At 36.3% G+C, this 10,504-nt stretch overlaps 1 pseudogene; it reads left to right on the top strand.

Moving 5' to 3' along the window:
- The first annotated feature begins 761 nt into the window (after positions 1–761).
- Positions 762–7,547, top strand: LOC113360161 (annotated as a pseudogene).
- The last annotated feature ends 2,957 nt before the right edge of the window (positions 7,548–10,504 follow it).

Here is a 10,504-nt window from a genome sequence, read left to right as displayed (position 1 = left end):
AAGATCTTTTCTTTGTATTTCAAGTATATGTATATATTTCTTCTATCCATGCAAATTGCAATTATCCACTCTATAATCTATATACGCGTGATTTTGATGTATGCACGATTTCTGTGAAAGATTGGTACCTAGCTTGCAAGCTTCGTTTTATCTGGAATTAGTCATTTGATTGTGTAAAAGAAAATTTCAACATTAAAAGTAAAATAAACATAGGAAATTGCAACCAGCTAGCTAGGTATAAGAAACGAAAGAAAAGTTCTAAAGTCTAAACAAATTTTGATCGGGGACATAAAGAGATGTTGCGTGTATCTTTTGTTCCTAATCTTGCAGGATGTTAATTCGAAATCATGTAAAACGAAAAAGAAAGAACAGAAAAACAAGCAAGCTAAATTCAATTTTTTTTATCCAGTACTGCAAGTGCAACATATATAGTCAAATCAATTATTTTTATTTTCTTAAATATCGTAGATAATATATGCTCTTTTGATTCTTTTCTCTTGTGTTGTTGAAGAGTAAATATGGAGTTTGGATCAGTCTGTCTGGAATACCAGAATCAACACCCAGTCAATTAGTATTTTACTCCAAGTTGGTTTTAGTTTTTGGAGAAAAAAAAAGGTAAAGTTAGACATTGTCAATGCTGTTTCCATCGACCGTCACAACCGTCATGTCATTCTTGATTAAGCTAATCTCTAATTCCATATATAATCTCTATAACTCCCTTCCAATTGAAACTAGTTAGATTATATCAGAAGAACACAAAAATGAGAAACCAACCATTTCTTCGTTTTGGTCTGTTAGGCATTATCATTGTTCTTTGCTTAGCTCGAGTACCCTCTCATCATGCCCACCAACGCCATCATTTCTCTAATCCTAGACTCAGAAGTGCTTACAAAGCTCTTCAAGCATGGAAACATGCAATTATTGTTGGGTTCAATAATCAAAAACAAAGAAAAATCAAATAAGAAAAAAGTTATTGATACTTAGCTCCTTTATAGTGGAAGTGATTGCTTTGACGAAATGAACAAGCTCCCCATATCTACAGCAACAAGGAAAAACTTTGGAAAACAGAGTGAGTCGCGTGTTCAACACGCTGTCCTTAAGACATTAGCGCCCGGGTACACTCAAGAGTGATGCTATAGCCTCACGGGACGAATATCTTCAGGATAAAACACCCTAATACACCTACTACTAGCATATGTAGTAGATGCTCAACTTGAGCTTGGCAACTCCGAAAAAAACATTAAGGATCATCGCGAATGCTAAAGAAAGCAATACAAAATATTTCCCTTGGGGGTCTCTCTAATATATAGAGAATCCCCTTTGGGGTCTCTCTAAAATATAGAGAAACCCTTTCCCATGTTTTCCATATAGGGGTCCCTCTAAAATATAGAGCAACCCCTTTTTTCTTCCATACTTTTACAAAAGAAGTGAATTTGTTTATATAATTGACAAACTCAAGTTAAGAAGAGCTCCTCCCCTATGTGGGACTAAAAATCTTATATAGTCTCTTAAAAACAACTAAAGAGTGGAAACTCCACTATGTAGGACTAATAAGTTTTCATTCATAAAAGAAACGCTAAATTAAAATCTTTAAAAAGTATTTTTATTAATTGTTTTTCCAACAATCCCCCACATGAATGAAAACTCAATAAAACGTGAAAAACACAGATAGATCTTGGTAAATCAACAACCCAATCTCACGATCCGAACTGACTGAACAAAAAGACAGATCGTGCATGTTGAATTCATACTAGCCATTTCAACGTCCTCTCCTTCACACAGTAGTGTGTTGATCCCAGGGTCATACTATGGATTGCATAAATCATAATAGTATAGAGAGCTTTCATCTTTAGTTTCTCACAAGTGAGACTAAAGGTTTCTTTCACCAAAGTGAAAAATCATGAACTAGTGAACCCTTAGTGACCCTTAGGTCCTAAGAACTAGTAATACCAAGACCATAAAAACAACATAAAACTCATTTTATCAAAATGAATTAAAAATAAATAAAAACGAAAAACAGGAAATACCACTATAGACAGAGGTGTCCATGAGGTCTTGAACCTTTGCTTAGTGAGAGATTACCGGAACTACTTGCTAGACAGTGAACGCGATGTCTTGAACTGCTAGCGTTTGGTGTAATCCGCGATAATAACCACGCATGATATCTCCAAGGTTGCTGCCAAGCTCGTGCCGTTGTGTCCGTTTTGGCCCTGGACTTATCCTGTTTCTCAGAATGCTCTAGAGAATCAGCTCATATTCTCATAGGAAGCGACCCACTTCCCCATTCAGATAGGTGAATTCCATCAAGAGTGTTTACTGCTACACCCCACTTCAATCTTAAATTGAAACTATAGAACTCATTAAGACTTATTAAAAAGTCATCCTCCACATGCAGTCACACTATCACGTTTACACCATAGGGAAGGGACAGAGAATGAAAATCTCTGATAGTGTTTACCTTTACCCACCACAAATTAGTTTCTCATTCGAAACCTTGATCACGGGATCTCCAGTCAGCAAGGTTGAGTATCCTTCATGGTAAGTTTAATATATGAGCTTAAGCCCCAACCCCCTCGATGCATTTTTGACTATCTCTTTGTACAAACCTTTCGTCAAAGGTTGCGCGAAATTCTCCTTGGACTTTAGCCAATCAATGGAAATAACGCCGATTGAGATTAGTTATTATTTAGCTTTAACTATTATAGCTTGGCTAACACAATGTATAGATATAGCTGGCACAAGCCTATGCCAGAGAGGAATGTCTTCTAAAAAGCATCTTAGGCACTCGGCCCTCTCTCGTGCTTTATCTAACGCAATACTCTCAGATTCCATAATGAATTGAGCAATATATGTTTGTCTGAAAAACTTCCAGAAACAAACCCTCTTGCTAGAGTGAAAACATATCCACTGGTAGACTTAGATTCCTCTGAGTCAACTATCCAGTTTGCATCACAAAGTCCCTCAAGGACAACAAGATACCTTTCATAAATAAAACAAAAGGTAATAGAGTATTTTAGGTACCATAATACTCTATTAAGCGCATCCCAATGCTCTTGTTCTGGACTACAAGTATATATACTTAACTTACTCACAATATAGGCAATGTCTGGACTCTTACAGTTCATTAAATTCATCAGACATCCTATAACTCTTGAGTATTCAAGTTAAGATATTCCATTACTCTTATTTTTCTCGAATCTACAAGAAGAATCGTACGGAGTAAGGCATGCTTACAATCAGACTGATTGTATCTCATAAGCACAAATTCAACACAATGAGAATGACTAAGACTATAAATGTTAGATTATCTACTAATCCTCATCCTTATGATTACATCAATAAGGTCTAAGTCTTTCAAGTCAACGTTATCATTCAGCGTAAGTTTTAGTGAAATTAATTATATCTACTTTTATATCAAGTATAAGCATATCATCAATATACAAGCATACAATCACATAGGCATCCTTAACAAGTTACTTGCAAATATACTTGTCAGATTCATTACCTTAAATCCACTACTCATTATCACATGATCAAATTATCATGTCACTGTTTACGTGCTTATTTGAAAACAATACAAAGATTTGTTCAACTTGCAATCTTTGTCTTCACAACCTTTCACTACAAAGTCCTCAGGTTGGTCAATGTAAATTTCTTTATCTAATTCACGACTTTATAAAATTTGTATTAACATCCATCTGATTTATCTCTAAGTTGTTTATGGCAGTAATAAGAATTAGCATCTCAACAGAAGTAATTCTTGTCACATGCGAATTAGAATCAAGGAAATGCACACCTACTTTTAGTTTATATCCTTTAGATATCAACCTAGCCTCATAATTTTTCCACAGTTCCATCTATCTTACGTTTCCTCTTAAAGACTCATTTACATCCTATGGTCTTACTTCCCGGAGGTAAACTAGCATGATCCCAAGTCTGCTTCAGACGGACTTTGTCCATTTCACTAAATGAAGCTTCTTAGCAGAGTGGGGTTTCGGTAAATGTTATGGACGAAGCTATATTTTTGGGTCCTCTATTTTAGGTTTAGGGATGGCAATCTTAGCCAAACACCCCCACACTTTGAAGTATGCATAATAAGGTTGTCTACCTTTCCACAGTTCATGTGGAGTTTTATCTGATCCTTTAAAAGGTACTCTGTTCAGGATATAGCAGGCTGAGAGGACAGCTTCACCCCACAAGTTAGAAGGTAATCCTGAACTAATTAACATGGCATTCATCATCTCCTTAAGGGTACGGTTCTTACGTTCAGCTACACCACTCGACTGAGGTGAATAAGGAGGGGTAACTTCGTGTATTATGCCATGTTTTACACAGAAATCTCCTTTAGGAATTTTATACTCACCACCACGGTCAGACCTAATGGTTTTAATGGTAGTATTCATTTGGTTTTCAACTTCAATTTTATACATCTTAAAGGTTCTAAGGCATCATCCTTACCTCTAAGCAAATATATATGACAATAACTAGTACAGTCGTCTATAAAAGTAATAAACCATTTCTTACCACCTCTAATTTGAACCGGATTCATGTCAACTAGGTCCGAGTGAATTAATTCTAAGGGTTTAGAATTTCTATGAACATTTTGCTAAAAGGTTTTTTATCATATTTTGATTCTACGCGAATTTAACTTTTGTGTTCAATATCCAAATTAAATTTGGGTACGTAGCCTATGCTATCCAGTTTATGCATTGACTTATAATTTACATGTCAAAGTCACACAAAAGAAAGCACAAGAATCAACTATGTTCATTTTATCAGATTTTCCTTTAAGCTTATAAAGACCCTAAGTCTTATAACCGTCGCCTAAAAAATCACTGCCCTTAGTTACAACAAGTTTTCTAAATTCACTTAAGATCTTCAATCTTTTACCATCTACAACATAAAAAGATACAAGATTCTTGCATATTCCCGGAACATGAAAACTTCATTCAATGTGAGAATATTACAGATATGAGCTTCTGCTCGACCTTTTCCTTTTATGCAACCTCTGTTGCAGATGAGTTACTCATATAGAGTTTCTCGACATCCCCTATCCTCTAATAGGAGGTGAACAGGTCTTTGTTTCAGCAAACATGCTTAGTGGCTCCAAAGTCCACCCATCAATATCTCTTACATTGGTTATTAAAATAACTTCCGACATCATGTCACTGAACTCGTTCTAGTTTGTTTCAACTAAATTAGCATTAACTTACTACTTATTAAGGTTTTTACGTTGTCTACAATTTAATGCCATATGGATAGGAATTTACGAACATAAAAATCACCCTTAATTAAAGTAATGCTAGATTCAGGTTTACGAAACATACCTTTATTTTGAAGACCACGCTTAGTGTTGCGTTCGATGTTCTCACCTTTGCCATCTTTGAAAGATTTGTTTCCAACCACATGCGGCTATTAGCCATGTCCCTCGGAGATGACACCTTTAGATATACAAACTTCGTTTGAATCAGCGTTTCAAAAAACTCATGGTTACCCCACAAAAATTAATTTAGTTAACAACAAATTTCTGCTTGTCAGAATTTTTCAGAAACGTTTTTCTGTTTTGTAAAATATCAAAAAAGTATTTTTACAACTCCAAAAATTCTGAAATTTTACGCGGGTAATTATCAGGATGTCTACTACGTTGTGTCAAAAGAGGTCATCGAAAGTCCTTCTATGTTGAGAGATAAATTCGAAACTCTACAGCTGACCAAAAATTCGTTTTTTGTTTTTCACTCCACAATTAACATCCATGATTCACAAGACCAACCATTTTCGATTATTACAAATAAATAATGTCTTAAGATTGTTGGGTGCAATAATCAAAAACAAAGAAAAATCAAATAAGCAAAAAGTTATTGATACTTAGCTCCTTTATAGTGGAAGTGATTGCTTTGACGAAATGAACAAGCTCCCCATATCTACAGCAACAAGGCAAAACTTTGGAAAACAGAGTGAGTCGCGTGTTCAACACGCTGTCCTTAAGACATTAGCGCCCGGCTACACTCAAGAGTGATGCTATATCCTCACAGGACGGATATCTCCAGGATAAAACACCCTAATACACCTACTACTAGCATATGTAGTAGATGCTCAACTTGAGCTTGGCAACTCCGAAAAAAACATTAAGGAAAATCGCGAATGCTAAAGAAAGCAATACAAAATATTTCCCTTGGGGGTCTTTATAATATATAGAGAATCCCCTTTGGGGTCTATCTAAAATATAGAGAAACCCCTTTCCCATGTTTTCCATATAGGGATCCCTCTAAAATATAGAGCAACTCCTTTACCATATAAGGGTCCCTCTAGAATATAGAGCAACCCTTTTTTTTCCATACTTTTACAAAAGAAGTGAATTTGTTTATATAATTGACAAACTCAAGTTAAGAAGAGCTCCTCCCCTATGTGGGACTAAAAATCTTATATAGTCTCTTAAAAACAACTAAAGAGTGGAAACTCCACTATGTGAGACTAATAAGTTTTCATTCACAAAAGAAACACTAAATTAAAATCTTTAAAAAGTATTTTTATTAATCGTTTTTCCAACAATTATATCTGATCCAAAGAAGTTTACATCGAATTGATATGGACCCGATGTCTGCAGCTACAATGGTGTTTTTTGTGCACCAGCACTTGATAATCTTTACATTGAAACAGTTGCAGGAATTGATCTTAACCATCAAAATATTGCTGGTTCATTACCACGTGAACTTGGTCTTCTTACCGATCTCGCCCTTTTCCACATCAACTCGAATCGTTTTTGCGGAACGGTACCTGGAACTTTTAAGTATCTTCGTCTTTTGTTTGAGTTGGATATCAGTAACAATAAATTTGCAGGTAAGTTCCCTTCGGTAGTACTTTGTCTACCTTCACTAAAATTTCTAGATATTCGATTTAATAAATTCAAAGGCAAAGTTCCTTCCAATCTCTTTGATATGAAACTCGATGTGCTTTTTATATACAACAACAAATTTCGGTTCGCCATCCCGGATAACTTCGCCAACTCGACTGTTTCCGTGCTTGTATTGGCAAATAACAAACTTAAAGGTTGTTTCCCTCCCGACATGAGAAAAATGGCACGAACACTGAATGAGATTATTCTTATGAACAATGGGCTGCATTCATGTTTACCACCAGATATTGGAAGTTTGAATAAGTTGACCGTTTTCGACATAAGTTTCAACAATTTTGTTGGGCCACTGCCTGAGATGATGGGTGATATGAAGAGTTTGGAGCAACTAAATGTTGGACACAACAAATTTTCAGGAGATATCCCACCTAGTATTTGTTCTTTTCCGAAATTGGGAAATTTTACATACTCGTATGATTATTTCGATGGCGATGCACCAAGCTGTTTGGAGCTACCTGGTAAGGATAATAGAAAGAACTGTTTTCCAGAACAACCATTACAGCGATCAGAGGAGGATTGTTCATCGGTTCTTTCGCACCCTGTGGATTGTGCTGCATTCGGTTGTTCAACAAGTCCTTTGCCTCCACCTCCCCCATATATAACACCACCTCCAATTGATGAGGGTCTTCATCAATGATACTTATCATTTATGCATCATGATAGACCATAAATCACTTGTTATACTATTTTATGGCAGGTTTTGTTTGTCTTTATTTTGGTATTGATTGTATAAAATGCCAAATGAATGTAATCCATTTTATGTTAGATGCACATGTATGTAGTGTTGGAAAAATACAGTTTTATGTGAATAAAAATTAATAATAAAACGGTTTTTCCAAAAATAAAAACACCTTTCAAATTTATCTCTTAGTTTTTACGGGATAAGTTCAGCTTATATATTTTGGATTTGGGTTAGGGTTTTTAAAAAAAAAAAACTCTTTTTTTTTATTTTCTGTCATACATTGAGAATTACTTCTTCGTCTTCTACGTTTTGATACGAGGGTTTTAGTACTTTTCATGTGTTTTCCGCTGCCAAGTTCTAGATAGAATAAGGTTTGAGTGTGCTCTTCAAACTTTATTGAGATTGTTGTATCTTGGAGGCAGATGTCCAGTAGGGCTATAGCAACATCCTTTTTTGGAGTGTAGCAGGGCATTTTTGTCTTAAGGACAGTATGTTGAACATGCGCCTCAATACACCATTACCAGTTTCTTCTTTTTATGGTGTTTAGCAGGATGTTCAAGTCTTCAAGACACCAACAGTTAACTAAAGGAGAAGACACAAAAAAATCAGATAAATGCCTCTTATATTATTCAGTTGTTTGATCAATTTTAATTGTTATTCACCAACAATCTTAAGACAAGAAATTATCATAGAATAACAATTAATAAATAATCAAATAGGGTTAAATTTGAGTTGTATCAGTTTCTTACGGTGACTGTTTTGTCTCTTTAATATTGTGGTCGTCATGAAACTGTACCTGGTTAGTATGTGCTTTGTGAATAGATTTCGTGGGGTATATGGTATTTATATATCCTCAAATATGCGGGACATGGTGTACCATGGTTTTTGATCATCTTTTAGTTCTTTGTTTATATAAAACTTTAGACGTGTTAATTGGCAAAGTGAAAACCAAGTTTTCAGCCTTCGCATATAAACTATTTGACATATCGCTAATGAGAAATTTCTAAGATTCCAATTGGCAACCATAAAAATTGATTTGTATTGGTTGATTGGTTTGTCATAAGTGAATTTCTCATCAATTTCATGATCTTATCAGGTGTTCGTTTTTGGGTCAGCATAAAGCTACGGCATATATGGTACCTTCACAAGTGCATCAACACGACTTGGTACTTGGGAGAAAGAGATGACAGCAACAAGCTATCATCTGGTCTATTTCCTACACAAGGGTATCGATGTTCCGACATGCTAAGGAGCTGACAAGTGAGTACTGGAATTAATTGGCGTTTGAGCAAGGAATACGTCCTTGTGCTATTTTCATTACGAATCTACTGAGGTACAACCTTTATGGTCATTCAACTGCCATAATCGAAGTCAGGAATAGTGGTCATCTGGCCTGGTACATATACAACATCATAAATATACCGGCATGTATGATGCATTCGGTTACTTGAAGGACGGTAGTCCTTTCCCACCTGCACAATTACGGATTAGTTGAAGCTGCGAAGTTTATCCTATATAGGTCATCACTAGAATCCACAGATGTTTGTTGTCTTCTGCCTCTGCTCCATTCTGCTACAGTGGTAATAGCCCCCAGGGAAGGAGATCTCCACCTCCACGACGTCGTAGCATCACACCTCGACGAGGCCGTAGCTTTAGCAGGTCTCCACCTCCATATCGTCATGCTCGTCGTGACTCACCTTATTCAAATAGAGATCGACAAGAGCGGAGCAGGAGCTGAAGCCGGTTGCCTTATATATTTTGGTGTCGAGTAGACAAAGAAGCTGCGACGAACAGGGACGTTTCTCCCAGGCTACGAGCTATTGTTCATTTAACAGGGAGAGGTCATTCCCTAGTAAGGAATTCGAAATTTGCAAGTAATGGTAAAAATCCAGGTCTCCCCGTGAGAATGGTTGGGTTGTTCCTCCATCAGAGACTAATATGTTCGACAATGGAAGTAGTCATGAAATACTACCTAGAAAGATATATCTTAAACTTTCCAGGTCGTGGGATTCCTGCACAGTTAGAAGTATTCCAGAGTGGACCATCTACTCCAAGGGGACTCCTTCCCTTTCATTTAAACGGGACTACTACAGTCTAGATATTGCAATTAGCACATAGTTTGGCAGGGGTTCTTAGGAGGAGAGACAATATATCTTACCAAGTCAAGAGATGTACTAAAAATGCCCAGAATTATCCTTATGAATGTGTTGAATGATTTCAGCTAGAAGTTTCCAAGTTAAATTCGTGACTTGAACTTGAAGATCTGTGCTGGGTGGCAATCAGGAAGATAAGAACCATGCAAGGGATAGTGTATTACTGGGACTTTGGGAGCATCTACTGAAGAAAGTGATGTGGATCATATTGTTGAGTTTGAAATGTATCCACTAATCACGTTAATAGTTGGTGGATATTGCATATTGTTAACTTCCATATCGGATATCTACAGCCTACAGGGAAACAATTTTTATGCAAAAAATGAGGCGATGGATGCATGAACTGGAACTCTAGGTTGTGCCAACAACAGTGCGTTCTCCATCAACAAAAGCATGTGCGACCGTACTGTATGGTGCGGTACTAGTAAGTATTATAAAATTCATCTCCTTTGAGAATCATGCAAAAGTACTAAGGAACTCGACGGTATGAGCAAGTTAATATGCTGTTTCATATTCATGCAAAGGGGATGAACGTCATCTCATCACGAGTATTTGTTGTCGATCTGCACTTACGCAAAGCAAGAGGTAAGTCTTAAATAACTCTTAAGAGAAGTATTTAAGTGTGGGGGGATGAGATCTATGATTGATCTTTTAATTAGTACACCTCATTTATGAGATATTTTGGAGTTAGCAATATTACGTGAGGGTGTCGATTTTGGAAAAGGAACCTAGAAATTTCCCCTAGAAAACCATTTTGAC

This window comes from Papaver somniferum, chromosome 3 (assembly GCF_003573695.1).
Source record: "Papaver somniferum cultivar HN1 chromosome 3, ASM357369v1, whole genome shotgun sequence".
Classification (NCBI taxonomy): Eukaryota; Viridiplantae; Streptophyta; class Magnoliopsida; order Ranunculales; family Papaveraceae; genus Papaver; species Papaver somniferum.
The sequence above is the reverse complement of the archived record's forward strand: the minus strand, read 5'-3'. Positions and strand labels throughout refer to the sequence as shown.